Genomic DNA, 21,466 nt, shown 5'->3' with positions numbered 1-21,466 from the left:
AGACTATACAGATTGAGTTCACGAAGTCTTTCCTGATAAGTTTTATGCTTAAGACCTTCCACCATTTTTGTAGCCACCTTTGGACCCAATTCAATTTTATCAATACCTTTTTGTACGTGAGGTCAACATTAAGCAACAGGTGCTTATAAGCAATCAAATCATACTTCTTTGTTCTGCCTGTAGCTCTGTAAGGGGGTATAAGAATTCTATATTTAAAAAAAAGATGCTTGCTAAATGATAAAGGTGGTTCAGTCAGATTGAAAAATCTTGTTTCTTGATTCTGCCTCAATGGGAAAGACTTCTTAGCTCGGGAAGGCTTTGCTCAGAAATCACGTCTACGCCTCCACGATTAATTACTAAAATTATTTGTTTTTTGAGTTTTAAGTAGAATTTTAGAAATTAGTTCGGTTTTTTTCTTGACCTTTTATTGTTACTTGTAATTTATACTGTTGTAAGCCGCCCTGAGTCCCTGGGGATTGGGCGGCATAGAAGTCAAATTCAATAAGTAAGTAAATAAAATAATCTCTGCTGTTGTTCCACCGCGACTCCTTATCATCTTGCCTAGTACGTTATGCGTTTTTTTTAAAAAAAATCCTATTTAAATCTACTTGGCTAAAGTAAACAAAGCTTTAAATCTCTTTACTCACTGGTGCGTTTGTTTTGCTCTTATTTTTAAAAAATACCCCAATTATTCGGCAATACGCTGCCTTTAAGAATCTTCAGAATCCGAGCGGAGTAATTTTGGATTTAAAACAACAAGGAAAGGAAGGAAATAAAAAGGAAATAAAACCCTCCTGCTGCTGTTATTTGACAGTCGACAGATACTGGAAAGTCTTTTTTTTTTAGCGCCCTTTCTTTCTTCTACCTTCTAAACGGGGAAGGAAGTCACCTACCAGCGCTTCCCAAAGGATTCGGTTTCCGACAGAAACAGGTAAAAAAGAAAAACAAAACACCCAAAAACTTTGATTTCAAACAGTATTGAGCAGACTGGTCAGAAACTCCGGAGGTCGGATCATCCGACGGCTCAATTTCTTCCTTGGGGCTCTTCTACCGTCCGGCGTGTTTTCCAGTCAAAAGGCGCTCTCGGCTTCCAGCTTCGCTTCTTCAAGCGAGTGAGGGGAGAAAAAATTCCCTCAGCAAAAACATGGACGCGTCCTCCCCACCCTCTTTCGACACTCGTCCCGTTTTTTGAAGCTACTCTTTCCCTCCCCGCTTATTCAATCGCCTCGCGGCTAAGCCTCTACGGACCGGAGCGGAATTCAAGACCCGACGATTTGCCCTGGCTCTAAGCCCGGCCTCCCGCCCGCCGGCCTGCCTCTGGAGAGGTGGGACTCTCAGGGCGATCTTTCCTTTTTCGCCGCCCTTTTGACAAGATGGCGGCGAGCGTGTGAGGAGGAATGCGCGGCCGCGGCAGCAGAGAGCGCTCGCGGAGCGCGGCAAAAGGGCGGCGTTCCGCCCTCCGCCGTGGCCTCCCTGTGGAGGCTTGTTTTTCTCCTCCCTCGCCTCGTGGGCCGGCCCTCCTGGAGCTCGGGGGCAGCGAAGTGACGAGAAGCTTTTTTTCAGGGCTGGAGCTCAGCGCTTCAGGAGCGGCGGCGGCTAGCAGTGCGGAGACTGGGGGACGCTTTCCAAGAAGCCGCGGCGGCTCCTTGTTTTTTCCCCCTCTCCTCCTCCTTTCCTCGGTCTGGTCAGCGCACGGCCGGAGGAGTCAGCCAGGCACAGGGAGCCTTCCTCGTTTGGAAAGCCGGTCTCGCCGCTTCCTTTTCCCAGTGAGAGGAACCTGGGAGCCTCGGAGCGGGGAATTTCCCCGCCATCCTCGGCTTTGGAAAACTTGGCCTCCCGGGGTGGCTGGCTGGCCGGGCGGCTGTGCCTAGCACGCTTCTCCCGTCTATCGCGTCGGTTGGAGTCCCGCTTGGCCAACCGAGGGGTTAAGGTAGGTGGTGCTTCAGTCCGCCGAGCTTCCAAGGAGGAGACCAGAGGCGAGTTGTGTGGGGGGAAAGGAAAAGGGCCTGGGGTGCGAAATGACGAACGGAGCGAAGGAAAGGCCCGTTCCCCCCCTCTTTTTTAATTGCAGCGAGCGGGAAAAGAGGCGCGTCGCTGCCGGGAGACTCTCCCTGACGGCTTGTTGGCCCTCCCCTAGCCGTCCCTTAGCGGGGCTGGTCCATCCCTGGTGCAAAACAGCAAGCCGGGCTTGGGAATAAGAGGAAGGGGGAAGGAATGATTCAGGCGAAGGAAGCCGGAGCGGATTTTTTCCTTCCTTCCTTCCCTCCCTTTCCCTTTTTTCTTTTTTTCCTTTTCCTCCTTCCCCTCCCTCCCTCTTTCCTCCCTTCCTTTCTCCCTACCCCCTCCCTCCCCTTTTTTCTTTTTTTCTTTTCTTTCCCTTCCTCCCTTCCCTACCTATCTACTTATCTGCTAATTATTGAAAGTTTTAAAAAAGCTGAAACTTGTGACATACCCCAAAAGAAAACAATACATAGAAAACAACAACACCAGAACAACAAAAAGATGCCCTTGCTCCTTAACTTCCCATTCAGAAGAATCATGGCACTCGGAATCATGGATGCCGATTTTGCTGATCACCAGAAGTGGAAGAGTGTATACTGATTGGAACTCTCACTCTCTCTTTCTGTTTCTTTTTTGGCTCCCTGCAGCTGTGGAGAGAATTGGAGACCTGGGCCAGGGGGCCTCTGGCTTTGCCTGGAGCAGAAGCCTGCAGACCAGCAAGACCACCACCCCAGCTGGAGGATTATTGGTGCCTGAAGGATAAGAAATGATGTGCCGCTGAAATTTGGTGCTGCTTTGGAGAATGGGTAGAAAGTGAGTGGTGTTCCCACTGGGCTGTTGAAAGACACCCCCCCCCCCCCTGTGTATCTGTATCATGTCAGTTTTATTTTTTCCTATTGGTTGAAAAGTTTTTTCCTCTCCTGGTGTCCTTTGGTGGCCAGGGAATGAAGTAGCTGTAGCCCTGATATACAGGTACGCCTTGACTTAAAACAGTTCATTTAGTGACCATTCAAAATTACAACGGCACTGAAAAAAATTGACATGATCGTTTTTCACACTTATGACCATTGTACCATCTCTATGGTCACACGATCAAAATTCAGATGCTTGGCAACTGTTTCATGTTTGTGATGGCTGCAGTATCCTGGGATTCATGTGATCCCCTTCTGACAAGCAAAGTCAGTGGGGAAGCCAGGTTCACTTAACAACTGTTTTGCTAACTTAACAACTGAAATGATTTGCTTAACAACAGTGGCATGTATAGCCATAAAATGGAGCAAAACCCACTTAACAAATGTTTCACTTAGCGGCATAAATTTTGGCCTCAATTTTGAGTGTAATTTGAGGACTGTCTGTATCTGGAGGATTGGGAAAAGTGGAATGGAATTTAAGTTATGTAAATGTGACGCCGTTGCAGCTTAAGATACATAGCTATAAAGTAGGATGTTTTTTTAAAAAGCTTAAAGAAGAGCTTATATGTGGGTTGACCACTATGGGTCTTGTCTGAATATAGTACATGTAAAACTGTTGTGCAAAGTGATGAATGGAAAGCTATGGAAGGTGGAATGGTTTTGTAAGCTATTTGGACAAAAACTAGGATGAGGAAGTTGATTGGCTATGAATACCCCCCTCCCCCCCAGCAATGATGAAGGCTGAGGCAAAATTAGCAAAAACAATTGTGTAGCAGGACAAAAACTACTTATTGCCAATAAGGGAGCAGAGACCATGAGGAGATAGAGTAACTCAGATTTATTGCATGCGGTTCAGAAGAAATCAAAGAACATCTGAACACCCCAAAGTTGTCTTTAGAGGGTTTTATACATCTCCAAAAACGTACAAAAAGATAACCAATCATATATCAGAGAAACAAGGTTATATGATGTAAAAGTGCAGAAATGAAATTACAGAAATTAAAGTACCTGTGGTGGGGCTAAAGAGGAACTTGCGGTTAATATGTGGTTATATTCGTGTCAAGCTATATGCCTAGATAGCAGGTGACATCTTATCTTACACCATCAAAAATATGTTCTTTCCTGAGTACATGTCTTTCTTGCGTTTTAACACCACAGCTGTGTCTCAGGAAGCGAGGCACTGTGTGAGCAGAGATTGTCAGCATAAAATGTACTTTTAAAATGTCAAGTTTGTATCAGATATATCTAGGACAGAGGTCAAGTATTAAAAGAGCATTGTTCAGGCAGGTATTGCAATAGTAAGTAAAAATGTCAATTGGAAGACTTCATTCAAAAAATGGGGAACAACAGCCTGGATCCCATGAACTCATAAAGGATCCTGACTAAGCATGAGAGGAGCTTCATCTCAGCTATTTCAAACTTATTTATTTATTTATTTATTTATTTATTTATTTATTTATTTATTAATGCAATTTGTAGGCCGCCCAACTCCTTACAGACTCTGGGCGGCTAACAGCAATATAAAAAGCAATAATAATAAATAACAAAACAATTTTAAGAACCCCTAATTAACACATTCATCCATTCAGCTGGGACAAGATGAAACTGTTCACCAGTTCCAAGCTTGCCGGAAAAGCCATGTTTTTACCGCCTTTCGGAAGGCCAGGAGGGTAGGGATCTTGCAGATCTCAGAGGGGAGTTGGTTCCATAGAGCTGGAGCCGCCACAGAAAAGGCCCTCCCACGTGGTCCCACCAGTTGGCATTGCCTAGCTGAAGGAGTCGTGAGAAGACCGACTCTGGGCCTTGACTGGCTGCTGGGAGGTATGTGGCAGAATGCAGTCCCGTACATAACCTGGTCCTAAACCATGTAGGTTTTAAAGGTGATAACCAATAGGTCCAGAGACCTATTGAGAGCCAATGCAGCATGCAAAGCATTGGTATAACATAGGTGTCTCTGTGTACACCCATAATAGAGCGTGCAGCTACATTTTGGACCAGTTGTAGTCTCTGAACACTTTGCAAGGGTAGCCCCATGTAGAGTGCATTGCAGTAGTCAAGACATGAGGTGATAAGAGTGTGAGTGACTGTGAGCAGAGATTCCTGATCCAAGTAGGGCCGCAACTGGGGCACAAGATGAATTTGTGCAAAAGTCCTCCTACCCACAGCCGAGAGATGGTGGTCTGGTCTAGTCTCAGCTGCGAATCTAGGAGGACACCAACATTGCAGACACAGTCTAGATATGGACTGTGAGATAATTCAGTATCCTCAATAAAGAATAACCTTTGATTGTTGGATAGCTAGGGGTTTTTTGGTTATCCAGGTCTGTGGAATTATAATTTGTCTAAGAAAATAATTATTTTATTGGGTTATTCATCCCTGTAAGTAGTTTCGTCAAAACCGTACCATAATAAGTAAACTTTCAGATTTATTCAGCTACTAATTGAAGTTTAGTAAAGTTGCCTATTGGCAATAACCTATAGACTTACCATGGTCCAGATACTTGCAGCCAGATCTAGTTACCCCATGTTAGAAAAATAAATGTTGAATCCTATTTTACAATTTGATCTGGTTCTATCGTTTCCTATCTTCGTTGTAGACCAGCAGTAAAGATTGGTGTAGAAATAATTGTATGTGTTTTTTTCTGCCCATGTCATTTTGTTATTTTCCTTTATGGGTCTATAGCAACCTAACCAACTGATGTCCTCCTGGTGCACATTTAATGTTTGTGCTGCCTGTGGTTGACAGGAAGGTGCGTTTCTGGGGGAAAAACACCGCCCAATTTTGAAAAGCCTTAAAGCTGAACATAGTAGCTTCCACTATTTTTTGTGCAAATCTATTTGACTTAGGGAGGGTGCAGAGATAATCTGGATAATCAAAACACTTAGCATCAAAAATATCCTAAGTGATGTTGAATTATTGTTGATATTTCTCTGGAGACCTAATAGTGTCCCTATTTCACAGATGTGACTCTTCTATCATCTTACTATAACCTTGTTTCCTCCTAACAATAAACATGAATCAAAACAAGGCCATAACCACCTCTACTGTACCTGTAATTACAAACGTGCAAGTTTAGAAGGCTTTTATTGTCTCATTTGGTCTTTGTGATCCATACAAATTTCCTTTTGAATCACTATTACTCAAATATGCAGGAAACTAGTAGGAACAAGTGAAATTCTTCTTTTTAAAAAAAAAAAATCATACAATTGATCCTGAATTTTTTTAACGTGAGTGTGTGCTGGGGAGCTGAAGCTATATTTATGTGATAACTTTGTATACTTTGAATATTTTCTCCCAGTTATCTGTTTTAAAATGTGCTTTGCTGCTTTTAATGGGAGTTACTTTCAAGTAAATATGTGTAAAATTTCAGGTGCGCAACACAGACCTCTGCATGTTTTCTTGAAAATCAGTCCAACTGACTTCACTGGGACTTATTCCCTATAGTATGTTATGATTGCAGCCTTCAGCTGCTAATTAAAATTGTTCCTCCATTTATAGGAATGCCGGGGGGTTATATGCTTGGAACCAATTTCATTTTCTCAGTTTATTAAATTATAAAGTGTTCAGCTAGATGCTCGATATGATATGTCAGATGTTTGTCTAGTGCCTGCTTTTATATGGACTAATGTTAAAATTATTGAATATTAGTAATCTGCTTTACAATATACAGTATACAAACAGTCCTATAATTTTCAGGTTAAGTTTAACATACTGTGTTTCCCGAAAAATAAGAAGCTGCCTTTTTTTTTTTGGAACCTTAAAATAAGCGCTTGGCCTTATTGCCATGCACTCAAAAGCCCGATTGGGCTTATTATCAGGGGATGTCTTATTTTGGAGGGAAAATAGAATATTTCTACAGAATATTTCTGTAATATTTTATTTTTAGAGGCTTAAAAACAATAAAACTTCCACCAGAACTATTGAATATGAAATCAGATGATTTAATATTTGTTGGACTACATCTTAGGCCAGTGATGGCGAACCTATGGCATGGGTGCCACAGGTGGCACACGGAGCCATATCTGCTGGCACGCAAGCCGTTGCCCTAGCCCAACATGCATGCGTGTGCCAGCCAGGTGATTTTTGGCTCACACAGATGCTCTGGAGGGCATTTTTGGCTTCCAGAGAGCCTCCGGGAGGATGGGGAGGGTGTTTTTACCCTCCCCCAGTTCCAAGGAAACCTTTGGAGCCTGGAGAGGGTGAAACACGGGCCCACTGGGCCCACCAGAAGTTGAGAAACAGGTCATTTCCGGCCTCCAGAGAGCCTCGGGGGGGGGGGAGCTGTTTTCACCCTCCCCAGACATTGAATTAGGGGTGTGGGCATTCATGCTTTTTCAGCACCAAGGAAAAAAAGGTTCGCATTCACTGTCTTAGGCTATATAGATTGCATTTCACCTTAGAATGCTGTAGGGAGACCCACACCGGTTGGAATTTAACAGCACCTTGGAACTGCTTATAGAATCTGTTCTAATTTGTTTCATTTCTCAATCTGTTAGTTAGATTTATATCTTAGTTTGGGTTCAGGAATTCAAGACAGCATACATAATACTGGTCCTCCTGTTTTCCATTCAATAATAACTTGTCAGGTGTGTGTAACATTTCTGAACAACAGTTCTTCTAAAGCATTTCCCAGAATAGTAGTCAAGTTTCTGTAAGTGTTGCTGCCCAACTTGGTTACACATTCTCACAATACTCAAATGCACTCTCAACATAGGCGATCAGACTGTGTTAGAATGGGCTGGCAAGCAGACTCAGAGTGTTCCCTGCTCTAACAAAAATCGTGTTGCACTTCATAGGTCTGGCTTCGTTTCAGTCTTCTTTTTATACTCAACTTGTTTACTCTAAAATTCATGTGTCACATCTGGAACTTCACATGTTTACTCCCTGTTCTATGGTCCCATGAAAAATGCAATCCATTACATTCCTTTAAAAAAAAATATTTTTATTGATTTTTTTTAAATATAAAACAAAACAGGACAAACATTTAACATGTAAAGGAGCTACCATTGCTTCGCTAAGTATAGAAGTCTTTCTAATACAAAAAAAAAAGACTAATTCTAATTCGATCAATACAGAAAGTTAAAAGTTGTTAGTAACATATCTCTTAATATACTAGTACTACTCAATTCAACATTTTCATTGCATTATTATAATTAAAACACTCACAATCAATTCATAAAATTAAAACTTATTTATTAAATACAGGTATACTATATATTCTGCCTAAAAATTTAACTTTTCTATAATTCATTTTTATATCATTTATAATCTTTATTAGCATTCCACCAATTATATACTTTCTCCCAAGTTTTATAAAACTCTGTTTCCGTTTGGTTATTTAACCTTTACAATCCATTACATTCCTTGCACTCACTTATGTTCCCATGATTATTGGGAGAAATGATCATTATTCCTGTAAAGAAAAGAGCAGTAGTACCGCCATATTTATCCTCAGTACTCTGAGACATTAGGTATGAGACATTAGCTACGGAATTGCATGGAAGTATGAGTTTTAGGGAAATAACAAGGCTATAAATGTATTAGTATAATGATGGTGAACCTATTGCATGCAGAGCCATATCTGCCAGCATGCGAGCTGTTGCCATAGCTCAGCTCCAGCGCGCATGTGTGTGCCAACCAGCTGATTTTCAGTTTGTGCGGAAGCTCTGGGAGGGCATTTGAGGTTTCCGGAAGGCCTCTGAGGGAGAGGGAGAAGCCATTGCACAACTATTTTATTATACAATCAAAAATGGATTTTTGTTTGGTAATCTTTCTGTTCTTATGAGCAGTATATGTTTACAGAATAAATGTGTCCTTAGAGAGGAGATGTTTTTGCTACAAGAATGTGGGAAAGAGTTATGCTAACCAGTTAGTCATTTACTTGAAGAAATGATCTCTTATCAGGATGATGGATGTTTTAGGGCTTTTCCAAATTGGAAAGCACTGTAAAAAGGGTGCCAAATATTATATAAAGAGGGGAGTAGGAGGAATAAAGATGAAGGCATGAAATGTATTTATATGTTGAATTCATATTGTAATTTTGACTCTTGTGATATGGAGATTTTAGATCCAGTCATAAGAGACCTTTGTAAGAAAGATATGATAAATTTTATTGTTGTTTTTTTTGGATTCCTATTGAATTTAATTGTTGGACTTTTCTAACAATGGGAAAGTAGCCACATGCTAAAATGAATAGTGTTGTTATGATCAAGATGTAGCAACTGCCAAGGGGATAGAATGTCTGGGAAACTGTTAAGATTGTGCAGCCAAAACTCATCTGGTGTAAATTTACCAATGATGGGAGATGGAGGTTTTGGAACTGTATTTAAACTCTGTACTCATTTGTATCATTGCTCTTACGTGGCTCCATCCATATGAGCACAGAAGGCCAACTTTTGCAAAAGTTAAAATAAAGCTCTTATATTGTTCACAGAGTCTCCTATTGATTCAAACTGATAAATTTAAATCTCATATTATCATCAATGATAAATCACTCATATGCACATTCGGGACCTTCCATTATCATCAGTACTACACACATTCCAGCAATGTGAGGTTCCAAGTGGAATCATGCCAAGAATAAACTTGGCTACATTAATAATATATAGTATAAATCATAATTGTAATATGTTCATAACACATATCTAACATCTTTAGGATTTATTTATTATTATTTATTTATTACTTAGATTTGTATGCCGCCCCTCTCCGACATTACATGACTAGAGGCAGCCTTTATGTAGAAATCCTGCTTATTAAACAGCCATCAGATTTTCCTCAGCATGAAAGACTTTAGTCTGTTTCTATTCTTTAGGACTGGGGTGGAAACATGGAGGAAAAGTCGTTTCCTCAGATAATATCACCACAAATGTGTAGAGCTTTATGGCCATTTTAATAAAACATGCATATTTCCCTGAATGATTTTTAACTTTCTGGTTAAAAGGTCGCAATTGGTGGACCAGGCAAACCCATGCAAAGGTCCCCGTAGTTACAGATGAGAGATGTTGATCCAATATCAGCCGAAAATCTAGGACTACTCCCAAATTGCGAACTTGTTTTGAGGGGGGTAATTCCCCTCCCTCCCAGAACCAAGGACAGACAGTCAGTATGGTCCTTCAGGGGCAGCACCCACAGCCATTCTGTCTTGTTGGGGTTAGGTTTGAGCCTGTTGACTCCCATCCAGACCCTCCCAGCCTCCAGGTACCAGCACATCCACTGCTTCACTGAACTGATGCGGGGTAGAGATGTATAGCTGGGTATCATCAGCATATTGCTGGTAGCTCACTCTGTGTCGATGGAGGATCTCACTCAGTGGTTTCATGTAGGTATTAAATAGGAGAGGAGAGAGAACGGAACCCTGCTGTACCCCGCAAAGTAAGGGCCTAGGGGTCAACTTCTATCCTCTAACCAACACCGAAGGCGACCGACCTGAGAGGTAGGAGGAGAACCACCGTGAAATGGTGCCTGCCACTCCCAACTCTCCTAGTCGCTGCAGAAGGATACCATGGTCAATGATATTGAAAGCCGTTGAGAGGTCAAGAAGCACCAAGATAGAGGAATGACCTCTACCCTGAGCTCGCCAGAGAGCATCCATCAGCGTGACCAAAGCAGTTTCTGTGCTACAGCTAGGCTTGAAGCCTGATTGAAACAGGTCTAGATAATCTGTTTCATCCAATGACTGTAGGAGCTGGAGTGCCACCACTTTCTCCACAACCTTACTGATAAAGGTTGGAGACAGGATGAAAGTTCTTCAACTCAGCTGTATCCAGGAAAGGCTTCTTGAGGAGGGGCCTCACTACAGTTTCCTTTAACAGTTGTGGGAATCATTGACCAAAGCCTGGACCCAGCCTCGTATCACTTCCTTGCTGGCTGAGACCATCCATGAGGGATACGGGTCCAATAAGCAAATGGAGGAACTCATTGCTCCCATAGCTTTGTCCACTTACTCAGGAGTCATCAGGTCAAACTCATCCTACATAATAGGACTAAGACCTATCCCTGTCATCTCAGTCGATGTTGCCCAATCGGAGTCCAGCTCCATTCGAATCTGGGCAACTTTATCCGTCCGAAACAACAAATTCCTCAGCTCTACCCTGTAAGGGCTCCTCCGGTTCCTCCCTCCAAGTTCACTTTGCTCACCAGAAAATCTGTTGGAATTAAGGCATGTAAGGAGTTGCTTTATTAGTTGAGTAAGAAAGACTGGGATTTCTATGGCATATCACATATTGACTGCTCAATAGCTTCCTTGACCAAGTGAAGATTATTTCAAATGTATTGTTGGGAAATTCCAGAACTGCTGTCTAATTCCATCTGCCTGCCATGGATAATGCTGCTTTGTTCCATGCTGCCATGGTAATGCTGAACAGTTTGACTAAAGTCTAATGTGATGGATAGCACACATACCAAATGATTTGGTGTGAGGATTTTATTCTTATCAAAATGATGGCGTAGATCATTCATGAGGTAAATCTGGGGGCATTACCGTTAGTTCTCCTGGAGAACTCCTCTCCTGGACACAGGAAGGCACTTGTTTAGTGAGAATAGGGCCTATATCTTGGATTTTTCATGCGATCTCAACAAGATGGGGACCTGATTCGGTCTACCTGTTCATTGCAGTTGGTAACAGAAAAGTGAACTATATTTTCTCCAAATCTAAAGACAACAGAACAAAGGGATTGATATCCCATATTACTGTTGTGAGAGGTTCAGCTCTGTTTTTTATGAATACCAACATTATTTGAAGTATTTTGATGAAAATATTCAAGACAGGAGTTTTAATGGTGACTTAAAAGACAAAAGTGGGCTTGTTTTAAAGTGGGTTTGGAGAGAGGACTAACATAAAGTACAATACCTGGGCAGCAATTGATTGGTCTCTGTTCTCCTAGGCATGTAGAGACACAAAGTTCTCTGTGTGCTTGCTGTAGAAGCTGAAGCTGCTACAGAATATGGCAGCCAAATTGTCTTTGTTGGGGAAAATTCCCCAGACCTCGAATGGGAGACCATAATAATAGTTGTGAGTTAAATTTTATTGAAATACTGTGCAGAAGAAGAAAGCAAGATATGTAGACAGAATTTTTTATAATAGGTTTTATAATAGGTCTTTATCTTCAGGCAGTTGAAGCAACCCTTCCCTGTTGGATCATTCATAGAAATAGTACTTAGAATTACCTCATTTCTCAAAGTATAAGACACACCGTAGTATAGGACGCACCTTAGTTTTGGGAGAGGAAAACATGGGGGAAAATTTCTGCCTCTGCCTCCCAGCAATTTGCCTTCCAGCAAATAGCAAACAACACAGATGATATACACTGTTTGCTGTTTATTTCTGTACATGTGTGCCTGACCCATAGAAATAGCAAAGAATTGGAGAAATGTGCCAGAAAATTTTCTTAAATGTAGTCACACTATCTCCTCCTACTTATAAATAGATCTACTCTAAACATGACTATGTCAGGGTTTAACTCAGCTGCCTTATTTTAATACTAAAATAGGACACTGTTATATTTCAAATTATACTTGTACAGATCCTGTTAAAATTAGTGTGGCTTTCTGAAAGTATAGTTATTCTCTGCTATTTAAAAGAAGATACAATAGCACTGAGCCACTTCAAATCAAGCATTTATTTTTAAAAAAACATCTTCATTTTGTTATCTAGAACAATAATAAAGCTATAAGAAAAATTTGGGGCCTAATAAAGCCCTTAGCCTAATTGGCAAAAGAAAACCCTGTTTTTGTTTTTGTAAAAACAGGCCTGTTCCTGCAGTTCTTAGAAAAGGGGAATGAAACTGTCATATCTAGAGCCTTTATAAAATGTTCCAAACCACAAGAATGTCACAAAATCTTGCAAAACAATGCTTGTTTATGAGCATCTTCAAAATGTGTTTACTAAGGATTGAAATGTGTTTACTAAGTAGTCTGAAAAGAAGCAGTGGGCAGTCACACTTAAGATTTTCATCTTCCTTAGGAAATATGAGATGATTATCACTTTTCACTAGGAAATTCTGCTGCAAGCCGCACTGATATAAAAGGCGATTGTCAGTCTAATATGGATATAAGGATGTGTCAAAGTGCATCAAGCATTTTTAGCAGAAACTGGAGAAGGTAACCTGAGGTGCTGCAAAATCCCTGAGGGGAACGATGTCTCAGAGGGACTTAGAGCACCCCCAGCCTGTTGTGATTTAACCTGAGGCTCCTCAGGGACCGGCTGGATCTCTGCTGGATCCATGCCCAGAGGAGGAGGACAGTGAACAGGAGGGGGAGGACCAGGCAGACGGGGGAGAGGAACGTCAGGAAGAAGAGGAGGGAGAGCAGCCTGAGACCCCCCCGGGGGGGGGGCTCTCCCCAGCTAGTAGCCTGGATTCATTGGATGAAGATGCACAAGCTATAATAGACATGAGGCAGCGACGTGCAGCTCAAAGACGGGGCCAATTAGAAAGGTATTTCCATCCCTGAATTGGCAACAGCTGGGTTTGGGTGTGGTTCTCCTCAGCAGGGTTGAAAACGCAGGCCCGCCCTTACAGTCTTGTGGAGAGTTATCAACTAGGAGTCCTGTGACTTTGCTTCGATTCTCGGCGTCTCTGATCTTGGCTTGTGGCCTAGAAGTCTGGAAGACTTGGGGGAGGCGTGGGTTTTATTATCTCCAGTGTTGTTTTTGCCAGCAAGAATCCTGTTTTATTGCCTGGCCTTCGTGAAACCTCTGTGAAGCTTCATAGTGTTCCTGTCTGTAAGAACAGTTTTTGTTACCTGTGTTTGCTTTGAATTATATAAACTGCCTTTGCTTTTTACCAGTGTGTCTGGCTACTCTTTTTGGTTGGTGTTGGCGTCTGGGGGGACCCAGACAGAACACCAGCCAGGCGGGGTCACTCACGAACGCCAATCCTAGAAAGAAGACTTGGACACATTTCTCTCTGGGTGAAGTGACACAGTGTTGAGCTGTGCACTTCCTTTTATTGGGAGCATATGCAAATGGGAATGATTACACGTACATGTTAAATCAATATACAAACATCCAATACAACTTTCAAGTCCTTCCTATCCCCATATGTCATGTAACCAATTTCCTTGAATAGTTTCCTTTGAGCAAATGTCTCTCACAACTAATTTCCTTGAGCAAATGTCCTTTCAAGTAATGTCCTTTCATGTAGCTAATTTCCTTGAGCCATTTGTCTTTATCACAGCCAATCTCCTGTTTACCAGCAAATCTCCTTTTATCACAGTCTCATCCTGTTGTCTTCAAGCAATGTATAGTGCATCCTTTGACCACGTAGCTTTCATCCTTGTATACTTGTTATCAGGGGGATGTTGTTGAACCGTTTTATGGTCAGTTATTTCCTTTAGCAGATTTCACCAGAAGTGCAGACTAAACTATGTGAGTTACGTGTAGTCCTGTCCTGGCTATAATGGAATCAGAGTGAGCAAGGCATATTATGCTAGAAGTACAGATATAATATAATCCTATCCTAACATATATGCTACATCGGTATGCTACAGAGCAAAGCTTACAACCTGTCTCAGACATTCCAGCCATTGTAGCAACCTCCACAATGGTCATATGTTCAAGATGTGGCAACTCACCTGCACTTGTGACTGCAGGTGTATTTGAACTTCTTGCTTGGCAACTCACCTACACTTATGACTGCAAGTGTATTTCAACTTCTCCACTCACCTGTCTCATCCCAGTTCTGTCCTTTTGGCCCCAGCCTTGCTCTGGATTGCACCATCCCTGCTGGTTTTCTTCATCGTCATTCTCACGCCCACTGCTGGTGCGATGTGCCTGACCTGGCTGCTGGGTCAATCTGGAACTGGGCTTCGCATACCAATAAATCTGAAAGTAGTCCCTGAAGTTGAGTTTCACTTCTAGTGACTACAGGCAGAAAAATGGTTTTCGGTTGTCTTTTTCTGAAATTCTGGTTTGACTTTCAAGCCTAGCTTACATCCATATATGGAACTCCTTATGGTCTTTTAACCTAGAAACCCTCCTTGGGTTTCAAGCTCAGATAAAATATTCATTCTTAATCAAGATTAATATATGAATTTTTTTTCTATGTAGCTCTGACCCATAATTCTTATATTTTATTTTTTTCAGAAAACGTTATCACGTGACATTGACAATACTGAAGAGTCAACATTCAGTAAAACCCATTCTTAGAAAATGTAAGTATTGGATTAATATCCTGATATAATGACCATTACATGAACTATACGCCAGAGTGGCGCTGTGGCCTAGAAGTGAAGATACTCACCTCCCACTTAGAAGATTGAGAATTTAATTTTAGGCAGCGGCAGATGTTTCTGTATCAGGGTGTGAAGATAAAATATCTGCTGTGAACTCTGCATAGAAGTCAGGAAGCCCTCCAGTAAATGCTCAGTTCCACTCAGTCCAGCGGTGGGTTGTCACGGTCCGTCCTGGTTCTGCGAATCAGTAGTGATGGTAGGAGGCTCTGCCAACCTAACCGGGATGCTTCTGTGCATGCGCAAAACGGTGCCAAAGGTTTTAGAACCCACTACTGACTCAGTCGCCCTGACTCCAACTCGAATAAGGGGATTAAAGGATGCTAAACAGGGGTGGGCTGCTGCCTGGATGTGCGGGGGGGAATGCCAGTGGGGTAGCGGAAATGGAGTTCCATCCCAGAGCACCCAATTTGCACTGAAAGATGAAAGAAAATGCAGGGCATCCTGCATAAACCACGGCCACAGTGTGTTAGTAAAAATTTTGGTAGCCCTTCACTGGTCGTAAAAAGAAAAAAAAAGCCTCTATGACTTATAGCACTGTTCCCTGACCTTTCGGGGTTGATGGCCTGGTGTATGTGGGAGGGAGATGGTTTTGCGCAATAATCAAACTTGAATGTGCAGCTTCATTTGTGAAAACAGTGGGCTTGCACATGGGTGGGGCGAATGAGGCTACAAGTGCCAGTGCCTGCCACTCCTACAAGCAATGCTGCACATGCCCTCACCTGCCCGTCACATGGCCCAGTTCTGAATAAGCCATGGTCCAGTAGAGGGACTCTTAGATCCTTCTCACAGTTAACTACTGTTGAGCAAGGTACCACACACACTGTACCTGTGCATTTTGTTTTTCTTGCCTAAATGTAGAGCCTTATTTTTTTTCCATCATTGAATTTCATTTTGTTTGATGGCACCCAATATTCAAATCTGTATCTTGAGCCTATCTTCTGGAGAGCTGGCTATTCCTGCCAGTTTAGTATCATCTGCAAATTTGATGAGTTCCCCATCTATCTTCTCTTCCAATTCATTGATGAATATATTGAAGAGTACTTGGCCTAAAACAGCCTTAGGGCATGCCACTGCATACTCCCCTCCATGTAGATCCAGTTCCATTGAGCACTACACATTGAGTACAGTTGGTCAGCCAGTATTTTGTTTTATAAGTATTTTGGCCAAGCTTTATTTTAAGAACTTTTGTGGCTTCCCTATCATCTTTCCCCACATTCTGGGCGTTTGTCCTTTATTTTAGTCATTTCAGTATAGGAATCTTGATCATCACAATCCTGATCAACACATTAGGAACTCATGATGCTTTGTAACCATAGTTTACAGAATTTTGCACTTGTTTTAATTTCCAGGTTTGCTACCTTTTGTAATGTTACCTTCCACACCACCACACCGTATTGTTTCTTGATTTTGGAGATAAGAATAGCAAATAATATCTGTTGTAGGATGAAGGCATGCAGCCTTCCTTCAGTGGGTCGCCCTCTAGGAAGGCACTGCATGCCATGATTGTCACATCAGAATGAAATGACAGAGAGAATGTTTTCTCGATGAGGCGACCTCAAATAGATCAAGGTCTCTCCTATTTATTGTGTTTTCACAGTTCTGACATGTGGTACAGAATAACCAATTCGCGAACGCCACATACATTAAGCCATCCTCCAACCATTATTCACTCTTGTACCTTATAAGGCAAGCTTCTCTTTAGGTAATAAGCAGAAGCTACATTCCTTGCCTTTTCCCTTGATTGTGTGATTGCAAAGGAATGTCAGTAATGCATACCGTATATTTCCTTATATGGAAGTTCTATAGGTTTTATACCAAGTCCATACATGGTCTGCAGCTTGCTTACTGAGCCAAGACTTTGTTGCCTTTCCATAGAGGAAGAATTAAGATTTTATTCAGCACATAATTTAGGCTTAAAACATCACTCTCCAGCAATATTTTATTCCCAAATTTCAGTGCTTAAAAATCTATGATTACAACAGTAGGACACCCCCCCCGCCCCCACACACAGTTTCATGTTTGGCACACCATAATTAGATGAGAAAGCCAGTTGACATGGCCTCACTCTCTCATGAATGCATACATGAGAAAGCTTTCCTGTTTTGTCAGGAAAGCTGTCTTGTGAGTCTACAGAGACAGGCGGCATACAAATCTAAATCAATCAATCAATCAATCAATCAATCAATCAATCAGTCAGTCAGTCAGGCCTGGAATAAGCTTGAGATATCACTAAAGAGAAAAAAAATGTTGATGGTTCTTTATCTCTGTAGGATAGCAGATGAAAAGTAATTCGCAAGGAAAGGGTTGCCTACTCACATACTGTAAGTTTTAAATACTGTTAAAAACTCAACCATTACTTCTGAAAAAGAGGTGCTACTTTTTGAAAAAAATCACTTCTGAACACTAATTTCTGATTTATGTGAAAGGAAAGAACATACACATTAGGGACGCATTAGATATGGTGTTTAATAAAACACTACAACAGATGCAAAAACGAAAACAAAACACTTGCCTATTTTGCGTAACACTCAATATATCAGCTAGAACAGTTTTCAGGCTTTGTTCCCAAGCTTTGCATTCCTTCAGCATGCATCAGCAGTTTACCAAATTACTTGAGTTTCATGTGCTGGTGTGTTTTTTTTAGAGATGTTGATGGTTTGAACACTTTGTGGAGTCAGCACATAAAAGGAGTGAAGGAAAGGAATAACATATGGAAAATGATAGCTCTAAAGTATGGGAGCAAAACCAAATTGAGTTTGGGATATGGAATTGAAGTCCTAGCATATGGGGATTTCTTTTACTTGCTTTTCCTTTTATTGTGACCTTGTAATGTAGACAAGCCCTCAGAAGCTTTTTGTCTTGACAATCAAATGCCTATAACTTTCTAACCGGAAGATAAAAGGGGGGCTGAGTTTTCCTATGTGTGCTTGCAAGCTTAATACAGAGGGTTCTTTCAAGTGTACCTTCTAGTTTCAATTGCCTGAAATTGTATCTTTTCACAAGGCTGTGATTCAGATAATGCCTTTTCTCATGCTTATGTGGGTTTTTTTTTAAAAAAAAACCCTTTTAATACAATGCTCAGTTAAGTGGTCAAATGTGAGAAACACATTCATCAGTCAGAAATTTAAGTGAAGCAGCAAACAGTTTGTATTGTAAAATACTTTCTTGGCAGAGCGGGTGGCTACCCAAGAATAGTTTCCAGCAACCTTTTATTCCCTCTGCCCAAAATGCAATCCCTCCCTTGCAATCCCATTCGACAAGGACCACAAGTTCATAAGTTTCCCAGAATGCCCAGATGCCCCTTTTGTGAATTTCCCCACATTTTGTGAATTTCCCTACATTTATCTTTCTCCCCACCCTTTGCCCAGTTCCTCCTGTGAGAAAGCTCACACTCAAATTGTTGGAAATAGCAAAATGTTTTATTAGAACTTTTGCAAAAGCTGGTGGATCTCCAAGCGTACAAGCAAGAAAGAGACAATACCGGTTACAGATCTCAGCATATTTTATATGTTCTTATCACAGGCCTTTTGTCCATCTTTCCCAGGTCCAGTTGATAGGCCCAGGTCAATCACATTTTTGGTTTCTTGTAAAAAAAAATTTTTTCTCCACTTCACATGTATCAATACATATACCTTACAATATGTCAATAACATACATAATTATACATTTCATCCAATCAATCAATCATATATCAATATTCTTTTTGACACCTATTTTGTACTGCACATCAGTCTGTTTTCCTTCATTTCTTAACACTCTCCTCCCTCTATGTATATCTCCTCCTTCTACCTTCTTACTCTTTCTCTCCCCTTTCCTCCCTCCCTCTACTCCTTTTCTACTCTCTCTTCCTACTTTTTTTCTCCTCCTTTCTCTTTCCCTGAGTGATTCTCATTCTTCTCATACTTAACAGACTGATAACATATTCCATTCTTTTTAAAGTTCTCAGTACCTTCAGAAACCGTCATGTTTATGTCATTTCTAGTCAGTTAATTCTTTATTCTGGGTATATGTTGTTATTCTAATGCTGTCTCTCAAAATCTAATTTTGTCTCATTTTTCCTGTCTTCCTTCCAGCTTTCTTATTCATTTTTTTTACAATTCTTCTGATTCTTCTTCCATCCGTTGGTTGTTAACTAGATTCCCCTCACTTAAAAAATCCATTATTTAATATCAAAACTATATAGTAATTTTAATTAGTTATTATTTAAGTCTTTTCTTCTTCCAAACACATTAATAATCATTTAAATCCATTCAATGTTCCATCAAATTTCTAAATGATAACTGTTTTGTATCAAACAAATCTTTTATATAAGGGTAATAGTTATTATAAGAAAAAAATTGGGCCTATAATGTAATTAGTAGTAGTAGTAGTAGTAGTAGTAGTAGTAGTAGTAGTAGTAATAATAATAATAATAATAATAATAATAATAATAATAATAATAATATTATAATAATTTATTAGATTTGTATGCTGCCCCTCTCCGAAGCCAAATTGGCATCAGAAAAACCTGTTTTTGCCAAAACAGGCCTGTTTCTGCAGTTCCTGGAAAAGGGAGGATTTACTTCCAGCAAATAATTTAGACAAATATGATTATATTAAATACCAAGAATTGGGCAAAGTGACCTTTAGAAAGGATAAACAAGAGAAAAACACCAATGAAGGAGTAATTGTCAATGATTGATGAAGTGGGAAAGTCACTGAAGTGAAGTGTGGAAATATCCAAACGAGGGGAAAATGTGCAGTAAAAGCATTGTGATAATATTCCAAAAATGGAAATGACGAGGGAATAGTTGGGGGCGTGAATAAGAAATTAAGAAGCCTATAAAATGATGTGCTCTGTATTAAGCAAATCACCCCAGAGATGCAAGGTGCTTTCCCGTGACCTCTCCGGGTCCCAGTATGCATACCGGTCTATTACTTCTTTATTTTGTTGAAAATAAAGCATTTTCCCTTTTATTTTCTTTGTCTCCTGGAATTTTTCTTACAATTACACAGATGTTAGATTCTTCCAACAATTGAGCCACTGTCTTTCTTACTCTTATTTTTTCTCTGTCATTGCAAATATTTACGGTAATTAAATTAATTCAAGATTTAATTGAACTCCATCAATCGTTCATGTATGTATATGTATGTATATATATATGTATACATGTACATGTATATATATGTATATATGTTTATATGTATATATGTATATATGTATATATATGTATATATACATATACCTTAAAACCACTGCCGCCGCCGCCCACTGCGAAGATCCCTTCTCCCGAATGGAGGCGGCGGCGGCGGCGACTTCAAGGGACCAACAGCCGGTCCTTTTCAGCACTGCATTGCTGCAGCCTCCGAGCTCCGCTGCTGTCCCCCGGGTCGTCGTAACTGTAATTGGAGAGAGAGAGAGAGAAAGCCGTTGCTGGAGAGAGAGGGAGAGTTAGAGAGTGAGTGAGAGAGAAAGAAAGAGAGATAGAGATAGAAAGAGTGAGAGAGAGAAAGAAAGCAAGAGAGAAAGCAAGCAAGAGAGAGAAAGAAAGAGAGAGGGACAGAGAGAAAGAGAAAGAAAGTAAGAGAGAGAGAAAGAGAGGGACAGAAAGAAAGAAAGAAAGAAAGATAGAAAGGGAGAGATAAGGGAGGGAGGGAGGGAGAAAGGAAGAGGGAGAGATAGAAAGAAAGAGAGGGAGAGACAGGGAGTGTGTGAGAGAGAAAGAAAGCAAGAGAGAGAGAGAAAGAGGGAGAGAGAAAGGAAGAGGGAGAGATGGGAAGAGAGAGAGAGAAAAAGAGGAAGAGAAAAATGAGAAAATGATGGAGGGAAAGAAGGAGGGAGAGTAAAATGAAAGAAATGAGAGAAGAAAAAAAGGGAGAGGGAAGAGAGAAGTGGAGAGGAAGGAGGGAGGGAATGAAGGAAGGAGAAATGGAGGGAGTTTGTTGATTTAAGTTTAAATTTACTTGTTAATAAAGAAGTATAGATTACTTAATTACTATATTGCTTCTTTATTTTAAATATTGTATTTGTTCCCATTTTGTTTTTTCTTTAAATAAGGTATGTGCAGTGTGCATAGGGATTTGTTCATAGGGTTTTTTTTATAGTCCGGCCCTCCAACAGTCTGAGGGACAGTGAACTGGCCCCCTGTGTAAAAAGTTTGGGGACCCCTGTTTTAAACACTCAGGAAAGAACCAAACAAAGACGATTTAAAGGCTCAGGAACCTTTTGCAGATGTTATGGTTTAATTAGCTGGTTAGAGTGTGACACTTTGAGTCTGGATAATTGCAGCTTTTCACAATATTCTAATTTTCTGATATTGCGTATTTGGGGTTTTCATGAG

General features: G+C 40.8%; 1 protein-coding gene across 3 annotated transcripts in view; it reads left to right on the top strand.

Moving 5' to 3' along the window:
• Positions 1 to 806: 806 nt before the first annotated feature.
• RESF1 (retroelement silencing factor 1) overlaps positions 807 to 21,466 on the top strand; it is a 34,021-nt gene continuing 13,361 nt past the window's right edge. For 2 of the 3 annotated variants that reach the window (XM_070756427.1, XM_070756424.1), the window contains exons 1-3: positions 1,338 to 1,930; positions 2,649 to 2,814; positions 14,998 to 15,065. The gene's annotated coding sequence lies outside the window, so the exon portion shown is untranslated. Of the gene's footprint in view, positions 932 to 1,337; positions 1,931 to 2,648; positions 2,815 to 14,997; positions 15,066 to 21,466 lie in introns of those variants that run through there. The other variant, XM_070756425.1, reaches the window with a different exon arrangement.

Source organism: Erythrolamprus reginae, chromosome 6, assembly GCF_031021105.1.
Source record: "Erythrolamprus reginae isolate rEryReg1 chromosome 6, rEryReg1.hap1, whole genome shotgun sequence".
Taxonomy (NCBI): domain Eukaryota; kingdom Metazoa; phylum Chordata; class Lepidosauria; order Squamata; family Dipsadidae; genus Erythrolamprus; species Erythrolamprus reginae.
The sequence above is the reverse complement of the archived record's forward strand: the minus strand, read 5'-3'. Positions and strand labels throughout refer to the sequence as shown.